This window comes from Capsicum annuum, chromosome 7, assembly GCF_002878395.1.
Source record: "Capsicum annuum cultivar UCD-10X-F1 chromosome 7, UCD10Xv1.1, whole genome shotgun sequence".
Classification (NCBI taxonomy): domain Eukaryota; kingdom Viridiplantae; phylum Streptophyta; class Magnoliopsida; order Solanales; family Solanaceae; genus Capsicum; species Capsicum annuum.
In genome coordinates this window covers 166,764,463-166,776,616 of record NC_061117.1, presented here as the reverse complement: position 1 = coordinate 166,776,616, position 12,154 = coordinate 166,764,463, and positions in this window count along the sequence as shown.

The window sequence follows — 12,154 nt, the reverse complement described above, 5'->3', positions numbered from 1 at the left end:
GTTATTTATGCTTTAAATTGAATGTTTTTGAATTGAAGGGGTGCATGGGTGTGGGAAGTGGAATGGTTTTCGTGGTAATACCTCAAATTGGTATTTTGAACTTGGAAATTAGTTTTGAACAATTGCGTTCCCCCAAAAAACGTGTTTAAATGGATTTGGATTATCGAATTATCACTTGGTTTTATTTACACACCTATGCTATTGCATTGCATAAATGGTTAAACATTGAACATAGATTTTAAAGGCCTAGTTGACTGTGTTTTAATTTAATGAACAAACATGGTCGATACATTCCCCCAATTTGATTTGATAAGTTAAAGAAGGTTGAGGCATTCCTCCAATTTTATTAAATAAATAAAAGGGTGCCAATACATTCCCCCAATTTAATGGAATCATAATGGCATGAATATAAGCTTGGAAGCTAAATGGTATGACAATACATGTGGTATTCTTTAATGCATAATTCATTAGATATTGAATGGGTTATGTGAAACATATTTTAATTAGGCTTAGTAGGTATTATGTAGCTAAGTTGTGAAGGTGTGGGACTCAAATGACTTATACTAGAACCTCACATTAGCTGACATAAGGATTGGTCTTGATGACTATAGGCATAGTTGAATCTATTGATATAATTTTATCTAGGATTGATATGTGGTTGGGGTATTCGCTAGTCTTCATTAATAACTCTATTTCATTCAGCTAACACGTACTAGGACTTTTCAATAGGGGAAGTTTCACCCATATAGCCCTTGGCTTCTAATTTATGATTGTTGAGCTACATAGTCTAGGATAGTGTTTAACTATCATGATAAACCATGTTCCTTACCCCAACATCTATAATACATGTGTATGCATGTATGTAAATATGTATAGTGAGTTTGAAATAGAACTTTTGATTGACATTATTTTAGCCTTCCTGAGTTATAAGTTAGTGTTCACCACACTAACTATCTCCAAACACTGTATCCGCATACAATGAAAGTTCCAAAGGTATATTTACTTTTCATGCATAGTGATAGGTAAACTTAGAGTTGATTATTGTGGTGAAGCTATAAGATTTTTTTCTCACGAAGACTTGATCATTCCATCAATTTTTCTATAATAAATTTAAATTAAAACTTCACATTTACATTGTTATTGTTAGGGTGTTTGGCATGTCCCAACATAGGTTGTAATCTGGTATTGAGGTTTTCTAAATATTATTATGGATCTATTTTTGATGTTGGCACTCTTAGATATCGTTGATCTAATTACTTACTATATTGTTATATGTTTGGAATTTAATAATTTTTAGGTGTGGTATATTCTATTTAGCAAGGAAAAATAGGGTGGATATCTAATGCTCGGCGGATTTGAGATACTCATCATGGCCAGACCTTGGTTTGAGTCGTTACAAATTTTATATCGGAGAACATGTTCATTGTTAATTGGGGATCCACAAAGCTATGTCAAGTAGAGTCTCTTTTATAGTTGTTTAGCACACCACACTTATGGGGTAGAGTCAACCTAAAATTTAAGACTGTTTCTTTTTCTTGTGTTCTACTTTTGGGATATGGAGTTTAAGGTGTTGAAATTTCTCTAGTCTTTCTGTGATCATATTTTAGATCATTCTTCCTTAAAGATCTGATGCTCGCGGAACTTCTTTTGTCCTACCAAAGGATAATGCAGATGGAAATTGTCCTACTTATGGAGTTCAGATATGATTTAGGGCTCTGGATATTGACAGAACTACCCCATGTGTAGTTCTATTGGTCCCTACTAGTCTTTCTTGGGATCGTTGAGATAATAATTATGCCCCACGATGAAAAGAGTCATTTTTAAAGTTGAATTTCATTAATTTATTAATTTATTAACTAAGTTAGTGGTATCTCAGTCATGATAATTGGGTCCTTCTAGTACTGTTGTGCATTCTTTCGATGTTATTCGAGTTTAACATTTTATGAGGCTTAGTCCTCTGACTTTTACAAGCTCTATAGTTGAGAAGGATCATCAAGTATTCATAGATGAGATAGAGAAGATCTTTTATCTTCTGACTCTTAGGTCATGGAATTTATCTCATATTAGTTAAAAGATATGGTATATCAGTAGTATGACAAATTATATCAGTGTAGGGGTGATGATGTGTAGTTGGTATTATGGAATAAGTTTTCTAGTGCTTTCCTGAATCATTTCTTTTCTCAAGAGCTGAGGAGTTTTTGAATATGAAATAGGAAAGAAAGGCTGTAATAGAATAGGCCCAAAATTTTATTAGTTGTCTCATTATGATAATGAGATAGTGTCTAGCATGAGGGCTAGGGTAAGAAAGTTTGATTTGGGTTAGTCTTAGGACTTAGTGCTAGATTGCAAAGCTGCCTTACTGAAAAGTGACTTGGATATCAATAGATGTATGGTTTTTATGAAATAGGTCGATGATGAAAAGAAAAAAACAAGCTAAAATAGGGAAAAGGCAACAAAAGAGGTCCAGGTATTCTTAATAGGGTGGAGTCTAGCATAATAGTGGTAAAGATGGCAGGAACTAGTCAAAGAAGAACTGGGGAAATTTTGTTTCTTATTATATGGCTACTACTCCCTATCTTATGAAGTTTGATATTCGCCGCTTCTAGAGAAATTGAGGGGTTCAGGCATAAGGTGCCTAATTTAAGGCCATTGAGGCCCAGTTAGCTTTGCGTATCATCTTTGTAGAATTTATGGTCAGTTACACCATGGTTTTTGTTATGACAGATGAAATAAGTGTTCTAGATATGGCTATCCCGACAATATTCAGAGGATCAATCCCACCAATGATATTACTGTTAGGGATAATAAGAACTTATTTGATACTTTTTCATCTTCTGGACCAAAGGATGCTACTTCTGGCTCTAGATTTAGTTTGAATCATCTGTTTACTTTTGCCACTCTTCAGAACCATAAGGCATCTCCTAATGTGGTTACTGGTATCTTAAATATTTTCTATTGTGATGTGTATTGTGTATTATATCCTAGGTATACCCTTTCTTATGTGACCCCTTATGTGGCTATTCATTTAGTTTTGGTCCTAAGTGTATTCCCAATCCTTTTTGTTCTACCTATATGGGTGACTATACATTGACTAGAATAGTTTATGAGTGTCTTATGGTAGGTATATGTGGTCAGAATACATTGGTGGATTTGATAGAGTTGGAAATAATATATTTTGATCTTATATTAGTGATGAATTGACTCCATTCAAGCTATGTGTCTGTTAATTATAGAACCTAAAGGGTCAATTTCTAATTCCTAGCTGAATCGGTGATTGAGTGGGGAGGTAGTTCTCTTGTACCTAAGGAAAGGTTCATCTCTTAGCTAAGAGAAAGAAAATTTATTTCGAATAAGTGTTTGTGTCATTTGGTTCAAGTTAAATATTTTAATTCTGAGGGTCCTTCCTTGTCATCTATCCCTATGATATATGAATTTCCCGAAGTGTTCCCTAATAATCTTCTTGGTGTCTCTCCTTATAGTGTTCTTATACATTACTTATACATGAGAAGGTTCTTTGTGTAAACTTGTTTCTCTAGACACATATATATACACCGCCAATTTTTTTGCTACTTATTGGCATATTATACCAGACATTTCTCTCTCTAACGTACACTTTGTAATGTTAAACTTAATATTTCTACCTCGACTGACTGACAAACTCTAATGCTGATGGCGGTGTAGATGAGCCAAAAGCAGATAAGATCTACCTTTCTCTCTATTTTTCTCTTTCTCTTTCTCCCCTCAGATCGCTCTGCCCAGTTCCTCGTTATCATCTTCCCCACTCTTTCTATTTCTTTTCCCATCTCGACTATCATCGGCAGATTTAGGTTTCCCACTGGCTCGACTCAGGAAATGGGGGAGGTATCCATAAGCATCCAATTAGGTAGATCAGATAAGTTGGTTTAACGTCCATCAATGTCTAGATCCTGGGAAGTCCCTGAAGACGCTCCGACTAAACTCTGGTAATACTCTGTCAATGTAACTAGCGGCTATGTTCCAATCGAACTTCTTCTGGCAACCAATTTTTAACATCAAAATTGATAGATCAGCAACATGCAGGTATACTGATGATATCTAAACTTTTATTATTTTGTCACTTCATATTTCAGCACTTCATATAGTTTTACTACTTTATACTATTTTATTTCCCTGTCTCTCTTTTTTGTGTTCGTTACTTGCTGCTAGTGAGCATAGTTATGAATGGCTTCTTTACATAGTGGTGGATATTGTTTGTATTGTCTATACCTGCTTTGACCTTTTCTTGATTATTTCATATACTGTAAGTGTACCTTCTATTTCCCGCTATTACTTTATTACTGTTATTATAGGCATTTTCCTGGACTTGTGGCTGTGGGCATTGATGGTAGGATAGGGTCATGTCTAAGGGGGTTGGGGCGGATGGTTGTGCTAGGGGTAGGGGAGGAGGAAAGGGTGAGTGTGGGAGTGAGGGCTAGGTCAGGCGTTAGGGGAGGTAGATGAAGACGTTGTGCAAGAGTGGATGGGCTGTGAGCTTGATCTAGTGCATGCGTACAAGAGACTAAGTGGGTATGCTCTAAAGATAGGGATATAGATGGTTACAATCTTTGGTACTCTGGTAGTGTTAGGCGTAGGAATAAATTTTGCATCTTAGCAGATAAGGAGCTTAGAGGGCAGGTCATAGAGGTTAAGAGAATCAGCGATAGGTTGATGACTATTAAGTTGGTCATTAGGGGGTCTACCCTGAATGTGTGTAGTGTTATGCACCTCAGGTAGGCTTGGAGAGGGATGAGAAGATCCAGTTTTGGGAGGGTTTGGATGAGGTAGTGAAAAGAGTGCCTAGTTCCGAGAAGATTATTGTTATAGGGGATTTCAAAAGGCACATCGGGGTGTTATCAGGGGGCTTTGCTGATGTCCATGGTTGTTTTGGTTTTGGGGAGATAAATGAAGTGGGAGCTGCTTTGTTAGACTTTGTAAGGTCCTTTGGATAAGTAGTGGTGAATTCGAGCTTCCCGAAGATGGACGATCATCTGATCACCTTTTGAGGCGCGATAGCCAAGACCCAAATTGATTTTTTACTAGTTAAGAAAGCAGATAGGGAGTTGTGTAAGGACTGTAAAGTCATTCCAAGTGAAAATCTTTTGACCTAACATAGGGTCTTGGTGATTGACTTAGCTATTAAGAATGATAAAAAGAGAAGTGGTGAGGAAGGTAGACCTAGAATTAAGTAGGGTGCTTTAATACTAATGAATAGTGGGAGATAGGGGAGAAGGTGGAGGGCATGGGGGTTGCAATGTAAGGGGGACGTGGATGGTATGTGGGATACAGTAACTTGGTGCATCAAGGTGACTGCTAATAAGGTGTTGGGTATGTCCAAGGGTTGGGCTGATTATTGTCGGGGGGATTGGTGCTGGAAGGAAGAAGTAAAGAAGAAAGTAGAGACTAAGAAGGAGGCGTATGCTAAGTTGGGTGAGAGTAAGGATGAAGATGAGAAGCGAGCTAAAAGGGAGGAATACAAGATAGCTAGGAAAGAGGCCAAGTTGGCAATTATGGTGCTAAGAAGGAAGCATTTGAGAGATTGTAAATAGGGTTAGAAGAGAAAGGAGGGTAAAAGAGGTTGTTTAGGCTTAAAAAGGCCAGGGAGAGAAGGGTCATGACCTCAACCAGGTAAAGTGTATTAAGGGAGAGCATGGAAGAGTGTTAGTGGAGGATGATCACATTAAGAAGAGATGGCAGTCATACTTTGATAAGTTATTAATTGATGAAGGGGATAGAGATACAGTGTTAAGGGAGCTAGAGCACTAAGAAGAATGTCGTGATTTCAGTTATTATAGATGTTTTAAGGTAGAAGAGGTTAAAAGTGGTTTTTGCAGGATGCATAGGGGTAGGGTAACGGGGCCTGATGAGATATTTATGGACTTTTGGAAGTTTTCTGATGAAGCGAGCTTAAGGTGGTTGACTGAATAGTTTAACGACATCTTAAAGACAACAAAAATACCCGAGGCTTGGAGATAGAGTATACTGATCCCTCTTTATCAGAATAAGGGTGACATTCAGAGCTGCAATAACTATAGGGGTATTAGGTTACTGAGCCATACTATGAATATTTGGGAGAGAGTGGTCAAGTTGATATTAAGAAGGATAGTGCCTATCTTGAAGAATCAGTTTTGATTTATGCCCGGGCTGTCGACGACGGAGGTGATTTACCTGGTGCGGAGACTAGTGGAGCAGTATAGGGAAAGGAAGAAGGATCTGCATATGATGTTTATAGATTTAGAGAAGGCATACGACAAAGTCCCTAGAGAGGTTCTTTGGAGATGCTTGGAGGTGAGCAAGATCGCCGTGGCATATATCAGTGTAATCAAGGACATGTATGATGGAGCTAAGACTCAGGTGAGGACTGCGGGAGGAGACTCAAAGCATTTCCCTATTGTGACAGGGTTTCACCAGGGCTTTACTCTTAGCCCGTTCTTGTTTGTTTTGGTGATGGATGCGTTGATGCGGCATATTCAAAGAGAGGTGCCTTGGTTTATGCTTTTTGAAGATGATGTATTTTTTATTGACGAGAAGCCGGGGGGTATGAATGATAAATTAGAGGTGTGGAGATAGACCCTTGTGTCTAAAGGGTTCAGGTTGAGTAGGAGCAAGATAGAATATTTGGAATATAAGTTTAATGACTTGAGGCAGGAAGATGAGGTGGTAGTAAAGTTCGATTCCTAGGCGGAGTGTAAGAGGGATAGTTTTAAGTATCTTGGGTCCATGATTCAGCAGAATGGTGAGATTGATGATGATGTCTCCCACCGGATTAGGGTGGGATGGATGAAGTAAAAGCTTGCCTCAAGGTTGTTGTGTGATAGGAAGGTACAACCTAAGTTTAAAGGAAAATTCTATAAGGTGGCAGTCCGTCCGGCCATATTGTATAGAGTGGAATGTTGCCCAGTCAAGAACTCTCACATTCAAAAATTAAAGATGGTGGGAATGTGGATGTTGTATTGGATGTGTGGACTTACTAGGGGTGAGAGAGTTTGAAATGATACTATTCAAGAAAAGGTTGGAGTGGCTTCGCTGGAGGACAAGATATGAGAAGCCCATTTGAGATGGTTCAGACATGTGAAGAGAAGGGGCATAAATGCCTCGGTTCATAGTTGTGAGAAGCTTGCTTTGGATGATTTCAGGTGGGGTAGAGGTAGGCCAAAGAAATAATGGAAAGAGGTTATCAGGTGATACATGGAGTAGTTACAGCTCACAGCGAACATGGGCATGGATAGGAAGATCTGGAGGATGCAGATTAGGATAGAAGGCTTGTGCCATTTTAGGTCGGTGGGGTAGGGCATTATTCTTGTTCTTGTACCATGATTTACTAGGCAATTTTGTATTATTTTGTGTCTTGAGTCGGGGGTCTATCAGAAATATTTTTTCTACTTATTTGGAGGTAGTGGTAAGGACTGCGTATATCTTACCCCCTGGACCCTATTGTGTGGAAATTTACTGGGTTTGTTCTTGTTGTTGTTGTTGTTGTTGTCTCTCCTAATACTAAAATAGTTTTTGGGATTGATCTTCTACTTGATAACTATCCTATCCCTATTTCTCCTTATAAAATGGCTTCGGTTGATTAAAAAGCTAATGTAGTAGTTAAAGTATGTCCTTAATAATGGATTTATTCTTCCTAGTGTGTCTCCATTGGGTGCTTCAATTCGTGGGTAAGAACTATGGGTCTCTTCAGATGTGTATAGATTATTGGCAATTGAATATGGTTGCAGTAAAAAAAAGTAACTTATTCCTAGGACTAATGACCTACTTGACCATCTGTAGGGTGTTAAGTACTTTTTGAAAATTGATTTTTGGTCAAATGATCATCATTTAAAGATTAGGGATGAGGATATCCTTAAGATTTCTTTTCAAACCTAGTATGGTCATTTTGAGCTTTTGGTGATGTCCATTAGTTTGACTAATGTACCAGCAACATACATGGGTCTTATGAATAGGGTTTTCTGTTAGTTTTTGGACTTATTTTTATTTTGTTTACTGAAGACATTCTGGTGTTTTTGAAACATAAAGAGGATCATGTCGATCACCACTACATAGTATTGCAGACCCTCAAGGATCAGTATTTGTATGTCATGTATTGAAAAAGTGAGTTCTAGTTGCATGCTATTACTTTTTGGGGTCATGTTATTTCTACTGAAGGGATCATGGTTGATCTACAAAATGGTGCAGAGGTTAAGAAGTAGCCTAGACCCATGCCTATAAATGATATTTAGAGCATCTTGTGCTTGACTGGATATTCTTTGAGGTTTGTGGAGATATTTTCTTCGATTGCTGCCTATTGAATAAGTTGACTGAAAAAATGTGAAGTATCTATAGTCTGCCACTTGCGAGTGTAGTATTGACAAGTTAAACAATAAGTTGACTTCTGCTTTTGTTTTACCCATACCTAAGTGTACTAATGGCTTTATTATTTACCGTAACGCGTCCCGTGAAGGACTGGGTTATGTGTTAATGCAGCAGGGAAAGTTTGTGGCCTGTGTTATAGGAAGCTAAGGGTTTATAAGAAGAACTATCCATCTCATAAATATGAGTTATTGGCAGTCGTATTCTCTTTTAAGATTTAGCACAATTACTTGAATGGAATTCATATTGACACCATTTTAGACCACAAGAGCTTGCAGTACGTGTTTATATAGAAAGTGTTAAATCTTAAACAAAAGATATGGCTTGAGTTGCTTAAGGACTATGATATGCGCATTTATTATCTTCTAAGTTAAGCTAAAGTGGTAGTTGATGTTCATTACAGGTTTTCTATGAAGAGCTTGTCTCATGTTGATATGGAGAAGCAAGGGTTGGTGAAGGATATTCATTATTTAGCTAACCCTTAATTTTATCTTATGAACTCAGAGAATGGTGGTGTAGTTGTTCAAGAGGTAGTGATGTACTCTCTGTGTGCCAAAATGAAGGAGAAGTAGGTTTGGCAGGCTATTTTTTGTAGACTCAATGATGATGTAGGGTACTAGAAGGTGATAGCTTTTGAGATTGGTGGAGATGGTATATTGAGGGAAAAGGTAGATTTTGTTTTCCAGTTATTAATGGGCTACGAGAGAGAATCTTGAATAAGGATCATGAGTGGAGGTACACTATTTATCCTAGTTCGATGAAGATATACCTTAATTTGAAAGATATCTATTGGTGGAATAACATAAAGCATGATGTGGAACATTTTATGGCCAAGTATATGGTGTCTCAGTAAGTGAAGATAGAGCCCTTGAGGCCTGGTGGTTTGTCTCAAGAGATTAAGATGCCCGTGTGGAAGTTAGAGGTGATCAAAATGCATTTCTTTATCGGTCCTTTATGATCTAGATATCTATTTGATTCTATTTGTGTCATCGTCGATAAGATGACTAATTTTGCTCACTTTTTGGAAGTGAAAACAAGTTAATATTTAGAGGATTATTCAATGCTCTTCCATCAGGAGATCTTTAAGTTGCATAGTGCTAATCGAGGTACTCATTTCTCATCTTATTTTTGGTGTTCTGTTTAGAGAGGTTTGGGCACTAAAAAACGTTAGCATCATTTTTCATCCTCAAATTGATGATCAAGAGAATAGAATAATCAGGCTTTGGAAGCTATGTTAATGTCTCGTGTTCTTAATTTTTGTGGTAGTTGCATTGATCATTTACCTCTCATAGAGTTTTTGTATAATAATAGTTTTCAGTCAAGTATTGTGATGGCTTCTTTTGAGGCCCTTTACTGTAGAAGGTTTAGGTCTCCTATTGGGTGGTTTGAGTTTTGTGAGAATAGGTTATTTGGTCCTAACATAGTTCACCAAGCAATGGAAAAGGTAAAGATCAAGGTGATTTGATATAGACTTAAGACCTCATAAAGTTTCCAAAAGTCCTATGAATATGAGAGGTGAAGTAACTTGAAGTTTAGTGTGGATGATTTTGTGTCCTGGAAGGTAACTCCCATGAAGGAAGTGATGCGGTTTGGAAAGAAAGGCAAGCTCATTACAAAGTATATTAGTCCCTTTTGTGTTTTAAAGTTAGTGGGCTATGTAGATTATGATTTTAGTTGGCATCAAGGTTAGGTTGTATTCACTAGCTCCTCCATGTTTGATGTTGAGGAAGTGTGTAGGTGATCGTTCCTTGATCTCTCCTTTATAGAGAGTTGGTGTTTCAGATTCCTTGTCAAAGAAGAAAGTCCTGCTAAAATTATTTAATAGGCAAGTCTATTATTTTAGAAATAATGATGTGGTTTCGGCGAATGTTCTACATAGGAACCATAAGATCAAAGGTGCTACTAAGGAATCTAATGTGGACATGATGTCCAAATATCCATTGTTGTTTCCCTCTTTGGATAATCGTGCTTGAGGTATATGTATTCCTTATTATCTTTTTTTCTTGTCTTCGTTAAAGGTAAGTATAATTGTGTTCTGTGTGAAATCTTGCTAAGGTATTTCTTGCTTCATTATTTGGGGATGAATAATCCTATGGTGGAGAATGTAACACCCTGGATTTTTAGACCCTTTATTCTTGACCTTTGAGCTCACTGCCAAAATTATAACTATCTTTATGGGTAATGGGTGTCTATACAAGACGTAGGATCCTTGTTGTAGCCTGACTAGTTTGTTTGGCCAGGTTCCTATTTTTATTGCGATTGAGACTATACGAGTTACCTAGACTAACTATGAGTCCTATCGTGCTTATTTGTAGCTTAACCAATGTAGTGTCTAATTAATTTTTCCTTGACTATGATTGAACCAAACTAGTAGTAACTTCTGAGTATTAGTCAAATGGTACGACTAATAGCTAGACAAGTTTAGTTGCCCATGGATGTTTCCTAGACAATGAATGGAGGTCGCACATCTTAAGGTCACCTTATGAGTCATTATGTCATCCGTAATATCTGGGCAACAATTTTTCAGTATTTCATTAAGGGAAATTTGGAGATTTCCCCTCTTCGATAATCATGACCCACAATATAAGACCGATTTAGTGTATCATTATCACTCTAAAACAAATAAAAATAACATGTCTGTATATCTCAAATCCCCAAGCTCAAGATCACTTAGGGTTTCCAAGAAGTTGGTCCATTAGGGCCCTTAAGGGTGATTTCTCCCCATAGTTGTGATACTTTCAAGCATGTTACTCTTTCCAAAATATTTTTTCGAGTAAAGCATGTGTCTTAAATAGTTTAATAGTATGGATTTCAATGTTGGTTTGGACATGGGTTAAGGGTTTTGGAATGGATTTTTCTTGGATTGTGTTCCTATGGTTTTCATGAGTTGTCTATGATTTGAATTGAATATATACTAATTAAAAGGGTGCATAATGTGGGCATTGGAATGCGGGTCGAGGTTATACCGCCAATTGATGTTATAAACATGGAAATTGATTTTGAACAATTGTATTCTCTCAACCCACTCGTCTAAATTTCTTTGAATTGTAGAATTGTAACTTGGTATGATTTACACACCTATACTATTGCATTAAATAAATAGGAAAACAATCAACATGAATTTTAAATTTTGTGTTAGCTATGTTTTGATTTAATGAACAAAGGGGGTCAAGGCATTTCCATAATTTGATTTGATAAATTAAAGAAGGTCGAGGTATTCCCCCAATTTAATTAAATAAAGAAAACAGGGTCGAGCCATTCCTCCAAGTTAATGTAATCGTAATGGCATGATTGTGAGCTTGCAAGATAAATGGTATGACGATACCTGAGGTGTGCCTTAATGTTTAATTCTTTGTTTAATGAATGGTTTTGTGGAACTTATTTTATGTGGGATTAATGGGGGTACGTGGATAAGCGGTGAAGGTGTGGATCTTGAATGACTTACACTGGAAACTCACATTTGCCAGCATGACAGTTGGTCTTTATGACTTTGTGCATAGTTCAAACTATTGATATATTTGTATCTATGATAGACGTGGGGCCAGGGCATTCCTTACACTTCCTTGATACCTCTAATTCATGTTGCTAAGGTGCACTGAAGCCTATTCAGTAGGGGAACTGAACATACATAGGCCGCGGGTGCTTGTTCCTTATATAGTCTATGGTAATATCTTACTATCAGAATAAACCTTGTTCCTTACCACAATATCAATTATATATAGGTATGCATGCATGTGATTATATATAGTGAGTTTTAAATTAAATGTTTAACTAACATTATATTACC